Genomic DNA, 9,585 nt, shown 5'->3' with positions numbered 1-9,585 from the left:
GAGGAAGGGATGGAAAGAGAACAGCAGCAGTGTTCAAACCAAGGGCCCCAGAGCCTCTTGAAAGTAGGGGTTCTGGCCAGACCTGCCCCAATTATCTGGTGAGCTCAGCATTGGTGATATGTAGGGGTGTACGCGAGTACATGTGCACCCCCTGAGATTGGCGGTGTACCCCCTGCAATTGGCCACCACTGCTACTCCCAGCGGCACCTGCTGGCAGTTGCTTCTCCCCCTTCGCCCACTGCCAACACCAGCAGTGGCATCTGTGTGCAGTCACTGATCACTGCTGGATGCTGCTGATGCTACCTGCAGATGCCCGTGGTCAACCTATTTGTGCTCCCCCCCCCCCCCCCCCGCTGCCAACACCTCCATGGCCACCTAAGGGAGCTCCCCGCTCACTGCTGCCATATCCCTGCCACCACCACTGCTGCCGCATCCTCCAGGGCCACACATCGTTCATGGAGCTCAGCGTTCCTGCTTCATGCAGAGATGTAGGAGCCCATGCTGACCAGGCAGTGAGCTCAAAGCTCACTGTACATGTGCAGGACAGCCAGCTTGCGACCATGTGGGTCACCTCTTGCCCAGGGGTGGGCAAAATGATGGATCTGGCCTGTGGCCAGACTCCATTTCCCAGCAGGCCCTCCTTGGGTCGTTGGGATGAGTTCCAGCTGCCACCTGTGTCATTGGGGCCCTGCCCACACAGCATGGGGCAGGTAGACAGCCCCAGTGGCCCCAGCCCAGGCCCTGCTTCTCCCTGCTGCCATGTGCTGCCTGGGGGGGCTCTGCCAGGAGCCTCAGCCCCTGCTTCTAGGGTGAGTAGAGGCTTTTTTCTTCCTTTTTTTTTTTTTTTTTTTAAGTGGTGGTGCCTGGGGTTGGGGGGGCACCCATGGGGACTGGGGGTGCAAGTGGGGGATGGGGCCAGGTGGGGTACAAATGATATGTGAATGTAGGGCAGAAATCTACACTTGTATGGCATATTTCTTCCGTACTGCTAGCCAGCGTAGCACTGCTAAGCCTATAAAGATGCTGCAGCTTTTTCCTCCCAAGGTGGAGAACCTTGCATTTTTCAGTGTTAAACACCATCAGGTTCTCATCTGCCCATTTGCTGAGCCTGTCCAGGTCAGCCTGGATTGCCCTCTTCTCTTCAGGTGTGGATATTTTGCTCCAGAGTTTGGTGTCATCAGCGAACTTGGCTAGTCTGCTTCTGACTCCAGTGTTCACATCATTAATAAAGATGTTGAATAATATGGGAAAGAGCCTTGGGGAACCCCACTGGTCACAGGGCACTATGATGATTGATTTCCATCAATTACCACCCTCTGGGTCAGACCACGGAGCCAATTTCCCAGCCAGCAGATCATGGTGGACCCAAGGCCACAATTGGCCAGTTTCGCCAAGAGGGATACCATACGCTTTTATGAAGTCAAGATATATGACATCAATCTCTTCTCCCTTGTCCAAGTGATAGGTCACCTGGTCATAAAAGGAAATGAGATTGGTCAAGCAAGACCTACCCACAACAAACCCATGCTGGCTATCCCTCAGGATGTTGGCTTCAGCCAGTCCATTAAGGATGGCCTCTTTAATAAACTTTTCTAAGACCTTCCCCAGGATAGCGGTCAGGCGGATGGGCCTATAGTTTGCTGGATCCACTTTCCTCCCTTTTCTGAAGATAGGCACCGCATTGGCCTTCTTCCAGTCTTTGGGCACTTCATCAGAGCACCAGGAGTTCTCAAAGATCTGTGCCAGGGGCTGGGCTATGATGCTTGTCAGGTCCTTGAGTACCCTGGGGTGTAGATTGTCAGAGCCAGCTGACTTGAAGGTATAGAGCCTCTCAAGGTGTTCCTTCATGAGGTCAGCATTAATGGAGGGAAGGGGATCTCCCTCACCTGGACCTCCCTGTCCTGTAGTGGGCATGGGCGTCCCATGGGACTGATGCTGGGACCAGTGCAAAGTACCCATTTAATAGGTTGGCTTTTTCCTGGGCATCAGCTGTCAGTTGTCCCATCTGGTTTAGCAGGGGTCCAATGTTGCCCTTGCTTTTCCTCCAGCTCCCCACATATCTGAAAAAGGACGTTTTATTATCTTTGATACTCAAAGCTAGTTGGAGTTCAGTTGCAGCCTTAGCTTTCCTGGTTTGCTCCCTGCAGGACTGGACCAGTGCAAAATATTACTCCTTGGAAGTGAATCCCATCCTCCATCCTTTGTAGGCCTTTATTTTTAGCTTCAGGAGGTCTGCTAGATCCCTGGAGAGACAGGGGGACCTTGCTTCCTTTCCTCCAAGATGGAATAAAATCAGATTGTGCATTGAGGATCTGTCCCTTGATGAGCAACTACTCTTCCTGAACTCCTCTCCCCCTGGGGCCGTGGTCCCTTAGGGCCTCACTGACAAGCCTCCTGAGCTTGTCAAAGTCGGCTTTCCTGAAGTCAAGGACTTCAGTGTTGCTCACTGACTTGCCAGCTTTACGGCGGATGGTGAAGGAGATCAGCTTATGGTTACTGTCACCCAGCTTCCCATCAATCACTAGGTCGCTGATTAGGTCATCCCCAGTTGCCAGTACCAGGTTGAGCAGCGCTCTACCTCTCATTGGCCTGTAGACTTCTTAAGTCGGGTAGAGGTCATCCATGCACAATAGGAAGCTTTGCGACCACTTGGATTTTGCTGAGTGATCCTCTCACAAGATGTCTGGGTAGTTGAAGTCACCCATGACAACCATGGTCCTGGAGCATGTGACCTCAGCCAGTTCCTGGGCAAACTCCTGGTCAAGATCTTGACTTTGGGTGGGAGATCTGTAGTAGACTCCCAGCATTGTGTCCCCTGTGCCATGTTCTCCATGAATTTTAACCCAGAGGGTCTCCAGTCGTCCACCCTGGTCGCCAATATCGGCTTGCAGGGACGTGTAGCTTTTCTTCACATAGAGAGCTACACCCCCGCCCCTTTTATCTACTTGATCTGTCCTGTATAGGGTATAGCCATCTATACCCATGGTCCAGTCATGGGTGGAGTCCCACCAGGTCTCCTTTATCCCTATGATGTCATAATTATTTGTGTTAAGCAGAAAGCTGAGGTCCTCCTCCTTATTCCCCAAGCTCCTGGCATTTGTGTTTAGGCAGGCAAGTGTCCCCTTGCGGACTCTTGCCTTGCCCATAGATTGTACCAGGACTGGGGAAGGGGTGGGCTCCCTTAAGTGCCTTGGCCTGCTGGCTTTGCAAAGGTTGCTCAGTGGGCCATCAGTGGCAGTAACCCCCCCGTCCCCCAGCAGGCTTAGTTAAAAGCCCGGTGGAGCAGGTCAGCCAGTCTGGCTGACAAGAGCCTCCTCCCCAGTGCAGAGTGGTGGAGGCCATCTCTTCCCAGCAGCTCACTGCCTCTCTCACCAAAGAGCGGGCTGTGGTCATGGAAGCCAAAGCCTTCCCGATGACACCAGTGCAACAGTCTTTGGTTAACTACCTGGATCCTCTTCTCCCTCCTCAGCCCATACCCTGAAACTGGGAGGATCGAAGAAAACACCACCTGTGCCCACAAACCCTTTACCCCACTCCCAAATCCCTATAGTGCCTCATGATCCAGCTGGGAGTGCTCTGAGCCATGTCATTGGTGCCCACATGAATAAGGAGCATAGGATAGTGGTCTGTGGGCTGGAGGAGCTTAGTGATCTTCTCCGCAATGTCTCAGATGCAGGCCCCTGGGAAGCAGCATACTTCTTGGACTAAGGGGCTGGGGCGGCACATTGCCCCCTCAGTCCGCCTCAGGATGGAGTCTTCCATGACAAACACTTTGCGTTTTGTCTTGGGAAGAGTGGGGATGGTAGCTACAGTTAAGTCTGTGTTGCCTGCGGGAGCTGGCAACTTAGCAGGCCCTGCTGGGGCTGCAAGAGCTTTGTACCTCTTGCTGAACTCCAACAGGGCACAGACCTTGGTGTGGCAGGCCTTAGGGCCCTTGACCACCTTGGTCCATCCCCTTGACTGGACAGAATGGGAGGTCCCAGAGTCCTCCCTTGTCCTGGAGGGAGACCATGGTCTACCCTCCAGCTCCCAGGGGATGAGGGCCTGGCAGGAGTCTATCTCCTGCTCACAGTCCCTGATGGCACGCAGTCTCTGGACTGGGGCCTGGAGCTCCTCCAAATTGTGCACCAGAGACCCCAGTAGGAAGCAGACCCCACAAGGGGAGGTGGCTATGCTCCTGAGCCCCAGAGCCTGAAAAAGGGACAGGCAACCCCTGCAGCTGAGAGCCAGAGGCTTCATCTGCGTGAAGCCCAGAACCATGGGCTCCGTCTGGGTGGTCATCTCTGAGGTGCCGGAGAGGGGGGCCACCGACCCCGAGGTGATGACCATCGGGGTGCGGCGAGTGCCCATCCGCGGCATGCCACTGGTAGGCGGGCTGGGCCGGAGTCTAGCTACCCTAGGGGGTTTGCAGGCAGGGCCTCAGGCCCTCCCATGTGCCCTACTCCGTGAACTCCATGCTAACTCATGAGCCAGCAGACAAGCATGCCTGTTTGCGCAGCCTGTTCATGCAGCTCCGGTCATGTGGCTCCCTGGGGGGCTGGGCAAAGTAGGGGCCTGGGCAGGGTGAGACCCAGCCTGACTCCCACACAGCCACCTCCTCCCACTCTCAGTGGGTTAACCCCTTCCCACCATGGGCCCCACTTACCTCTGGCTGTGCTGGGGGTCAATGGGGGGCTCTGAAGCTGCTGTGGGATCTCTGGGGGGCTTTAGGGGAGCAGGGGCACAGCAGGCTTTCACCTGTGCATCTCTCACTGCTCCCGGAGCCTAAATGAGGATTTTTGCTGTTGGTGGGCCCTTTTAAACTGCGCGTATGCACAGTGGGCCCACCGTAAGTGGAAAACTGCTCTCGGCCTGGGGGGGACCCTGTCCAGGATTCAGGGGACCCTGCCCCACTGGAGCAGGACCAGTAGGTACCCTCCCCCTACTTCTCTCTCTCCCTGGGGGACTGGGCCAAGTAGAGGCCTGGGTGGGGTAAGACCTGGCCCATCTTCCACTCAGCCACCTCCTCCCACTCTCTGCAGGTTAACCCCCTCCCACCACGGGCCCCGCTTACCTCTGGCTGTGATGGGGGTCAGCGGGGGGCTCCATGGCTGCTGGGGGGTCTCTGGGGGGCTTAGGGGGAGCAGGGATGCAGTGGGCTTTCACCCATGTGTCTCTCACCACCCCCAGAGCCTAACTGAGGTTTTCCTACACCAGATTTCCTGCCATGGAGGCCAGTGGCAGGACCCTGTCTGCTCAGAGCTGGCACCTTGGACCCAGCTGGCTGTGGCTGACCTCCTGGCCAACTGGGGCCAGGAGGACATTCTTTGACAGTTCAAAGCAGGCCACCACACCCGGTACATCTTCTGGGCAATAGCTTCCCAGATGACCAGGCAGAGGGCACACGTGGCAGTAGTGCTGCACAAAGGGCAGCTCTGCAACCACAGCCCACTGGTAGCTGGCCCATCGGGGAAGATGCCTCTACTGGCTGTGCAGTCCCCATCTGGGTCTGGCAGGTGTGCAGTAGATCACAGCCAGGCAGCAGCCCCCACTGCCAGACTGATGCAGTGGGTAAACAGTGCAGGGAACTTTCAGTGCTGCTTCAGCAGTCCAGTTGGCACAAGGGGTAGTGTCCCCAGGTACCAACTGACTGGGCCTCAGAAATTATTGAGAGCGAGTAGCCCTGAAACTACTTGCCAGGGCAGCTTTTTGTACTGATGGGGACAGCACAGGTGCTGGCCCCGTGCTCTAGCTTCTCCTGGCTGCAGATCTGGGAGGAGCCAGGCAAGGTTATTTTGCTCCAAGTGGCACAATTTGTTCCACAACAAAGTGCATGTCTGAGCATGTGCATTGACACAAAAAGCCCTGGCTCAAGGTTGCACCACTTCTACTTGAGCTGCTGCAAGTGCAAGTGCTTGCATGTGTGGATGTGATCACTGAGTTCTTTGGGGTCTAATTGGGCATCAAAATTAAGATTAGTAAAAGCATTGAAATCTAGGGGACGTAACACACAGGCTGAAAGTTAAATGTGTGCTGTAATGTTTAACTAACTCAGGCCTAACTGCCTGATTCTGCAATCATTCACAGGTGTATTAGCATTTACTCATACAACTGGTCTTTCTGTATTTATGGGACTAGTCAGCTTTAGTATTTCTCAGAGTGATGAATGAAGTGTAAAATTGTACTTCAAGGCACTACTTCTACTATTACTTCAAAACCCATTCTGTCTTCCATTTAGAATACTTCCAATTCTAGTATATACAGTTGATGAAAAAGCAGTAGTGCTTAAAAAATTATTCATTTGCCATATGACTGGTTAATAGCCAACGTATTACAGGTTTCCCTCGATTCATGCGGTAGGTGCATTCCCAGAAAACTGCTCATCAATTGAATTTGCATAAGGGGAACCCAGTTTATAATGTAACAAATATGGATACATTCCCATGGCAGTGAGGGGGGGAGGGAGGGAGTGAGGCTGGGACTAGGGAAGGGGCAGTGGGAAGGGTGTGGTACAGCACATCAGCTGTAAGCTGGTGGTGTTGGCAGCTCCTAGGGCTGCAACAGGGGTGGCACTGAACTCTCAGGGCAGGCAGTGGCTTGCTCTCATCATGTTGCTGGGTGGGGCCAGCAGCTGCTCCAGGCTGGGGCTGGTGACGGCACTGGGCTCTTCCCAGTACTCGGGGCAGGAGGCAGCCTGCAGTGGAAAGAGCAGGACCAGGCCACAGCACCAGGATCTTCCCAGTGCTTGGAGCTAGCAGTACAAGCTGGGACTGGCAGCAGCATGGTGAGGAAAGGTTGGAAGGGCTACGGCAAATTTTTGGGGGGGGCAGCAGCCCCACTCTCATCACCATAGCCTATCCTGAGCACTGGGAAGAGTCTGGTGCTACTGCTACCCGCTACCCCCAGCCTGCAGTGGCCACTGGCTCCAGCCTGCAGTGGGACAAGAGCAGGCACTGCCAGCCCTGAGGGCTGGGAAGAGCCCGGTGATGCTGCCCTTATATACTGATAGGCAGCCACCAGGACCCCCCTGATCCTGTGCTTTTTCAGGCTGAAGAGTCCTGTAGCTCTCAGCCTCTCATCATAAGGCCTGTTTTCCTGACCTCTGATCATGCATGTGGCTCTCCTCTGCACTCTCTCAAGCTTCTCCACATACTTTTTGAATTGTGGAGCCCAGAATTGGATACAGTACTCCAGCTGTGACCTCACCAAGGCCGAGTACAGTGGGAGGATGACATCCTGGGATTTGTTGGAGAAGCATCTATGGATGCAAGTCAGAGTTTTGCTCACTTTGCCAGCTGCAACATCACATTGGAGGCTCATATTCATCTTGTGATCAATCATGACCCCCAAATCCCTTTCAGCCGTGGTGTTAGCAAGCGTAGCACTGCCAAGCCTATAAGCATGCTGCAGGTTTTTCTTCCCAAGGTGCAGTACCTTGCTTTTTTTTAGAGTTGAAGGTCATCAGGTTTTCACCCACCTATTTTCCGAGCCTATCAAGGTCAGCTTGGATCACCATCCTGACTTTGGGTGTGGATGCTTTTCCCCAAAGTTTGGTGTCATCAGCAAATTTGGCCAGTCGCTTCTGACACAAATGTCCACATCATTAATGAAGATGTTGAAAAGGATAGGCCCAAGGATGGATCCTTGGGGGACCCCACTGGTCACGTTTCACCACAATGATTGACTTCTGTCAATTACCATTCTCTGGGTCTGACCTTGAAGCCAATTTCCCAGCCAGTGGACTGTGATGTAGCTGAGGCCACAATTGGCCAATTTTTCTATAAGGCGATCATGGGATACCAGATCGAAATCTTTTTTTAAAGTTGAGATATATGATATCAATCTCTTCTCCCTTGTCCAAGTGATATGTCACCTGTTCATAGAAGGAGATGATAATGGTCAGGCAAGAACAACCCCCAACAAACCCGTGCTGGCTATCCCTCAAGAAGTTGCCTTCAGCCTGTTTGTCAAGAATGGTCTCTTTGATGATTTTTTCCAAGATCTTCCTTGGGATGGAGGTCAGGCTGATGGGCCTGTAGTTCCCCGGATCTACTTTCCTCCCTTTCTTGAAGATAGGCAGGCACCACATTGGCCTTCTTCCAATCTTCTGGCACTTCACATGAGCACCACAAGTTCTCAAACATGCTTGCCAGCTCCTTAAGTACCCTGGGATGTAAGCTGTCTGGGCCAGCTGACTTGAAGGTGTCCAGCTTCTCAAGGTGTTCCTTCATATGGTCAAATTGGTGAAGGGTAACAGTTCTCCCTCACCCTAGTCATCCCATACCATATTGAGCAGGGCTGTCCCTCGGGGCTGGTGAAAAACCAATGCAAATTATCCATTGAGCAGGTTGGCTTTTTCCTGGGTGTCAGTTGACCTATATGGTTTAGCAGGGCTCCAATGTTACCCTTGCTTTTTCTCCAGCCCCCCACATATCTAAAAAAGGACTTTTTATTGTCCTTGATACGTGTAGCCAGTTGGAGTTCAATCACAGCCTTGGCTTTCTTAGTTAACTCCCTACAGGTCCGGACCAGTACAGAGTACTCCTCCTTTGGGGTGGATTCAGCCTTCCATCCTTTATAGACCTTTCTTTTTAGTCGCAGGTGGTCCACTAGTTCCCTGGAGAGCCAAGGGGGCTGCTGTGCCCTTTTGCTGCCTTTCCTCTGAGACAGGATAGACATTGCTTGTGCTTCCAGGATCACTCCCTTGAGGAGCAACCGCTCATCCTGAACACCCCTCCCCTTTGGATCGTGGGTCCCTTAGGGCCTCACCAACAAGCCTCCTGAGGTTGTCAAAGTCAGCTTTCCTGAAGTCAAGGACTTCTGCTTTGCTGACTTACTTGCCAGCTTTATAGTGGATGGTGAAGGTGATCAGCTCATGGTCACTGTCTCCCACCTTCCCTTCAATTGTTAGGTTGCTGATTAAGTCATCACCCATTGCCAGTACCAGGTCAAGCAGCGCTTTGCCTCTCATCAGTCCATAGACTTCTTGAGTCAGATAGAGCTCATCCATGTGCATGAGGAAGCTTTGCAACCGTTCAGATGTGACTGAGTGCTCTTCCCATGAGATGTCAGAGTAGTTGAAATCTCTCATGACAACCATGCACATGGAGCATGCAGCCTCAGCCAGTTCCCTGGTGAATTCCTGGTCAAGTTCTTGATCCTAGATAAGAGATCTATAGTAGACCCCCACCATTGTGTCCCCTGTGTCTTGTTTGCCACAGATTTTGACCCAGAGAGTCTCCAGTCATCCGCCCTGGGTGCCAATATCAGCTTGCAGGGATGTGTAGCTTTCCTTGACATAGAAAGCTACCCCCAACCCTTTTATCCACATGATTTCTCCTATATGAGGTATAGTCATCTATACCTGTGACCCAGTCATAGGTGGAGTCCCACCAGGTCTCCATTTTCCCTATGAGATTGTAATCCTTTTGGTTTAGCAGGAGGACCAGTTCCTTCTGTTTGTTCTCCAGGCTCTTGGGATTGGTGTACAGGCATGTAAGTGTCCCATTGTGGGTCCTTGCCTTCCTACAGTTCCCTCTGGGGCTTGGTTAGGGGTGGGTTCCCTTAAGTACCTTAGCCTGCTGGGGTTACAAAAACTGCCCAGTG

This window comes from Alligator sinensis, unplaced genomic scaffold (assembly GCF_000455745.1).
Source record: "Alligator sinensis unplaced genomic scaffold, ASM45574v1 scaffold37_1, whole genome shotgun sequence".
Classification (NCBI taxonomy): domain Eukaryota; kingdom Metazoa; phylum Chordata; order Crocodylia; family Alligatoridae; genus Alligator; species Alligator sinensis.
This window is presented reverse-complemented; position numbering follows the sequence as displayed.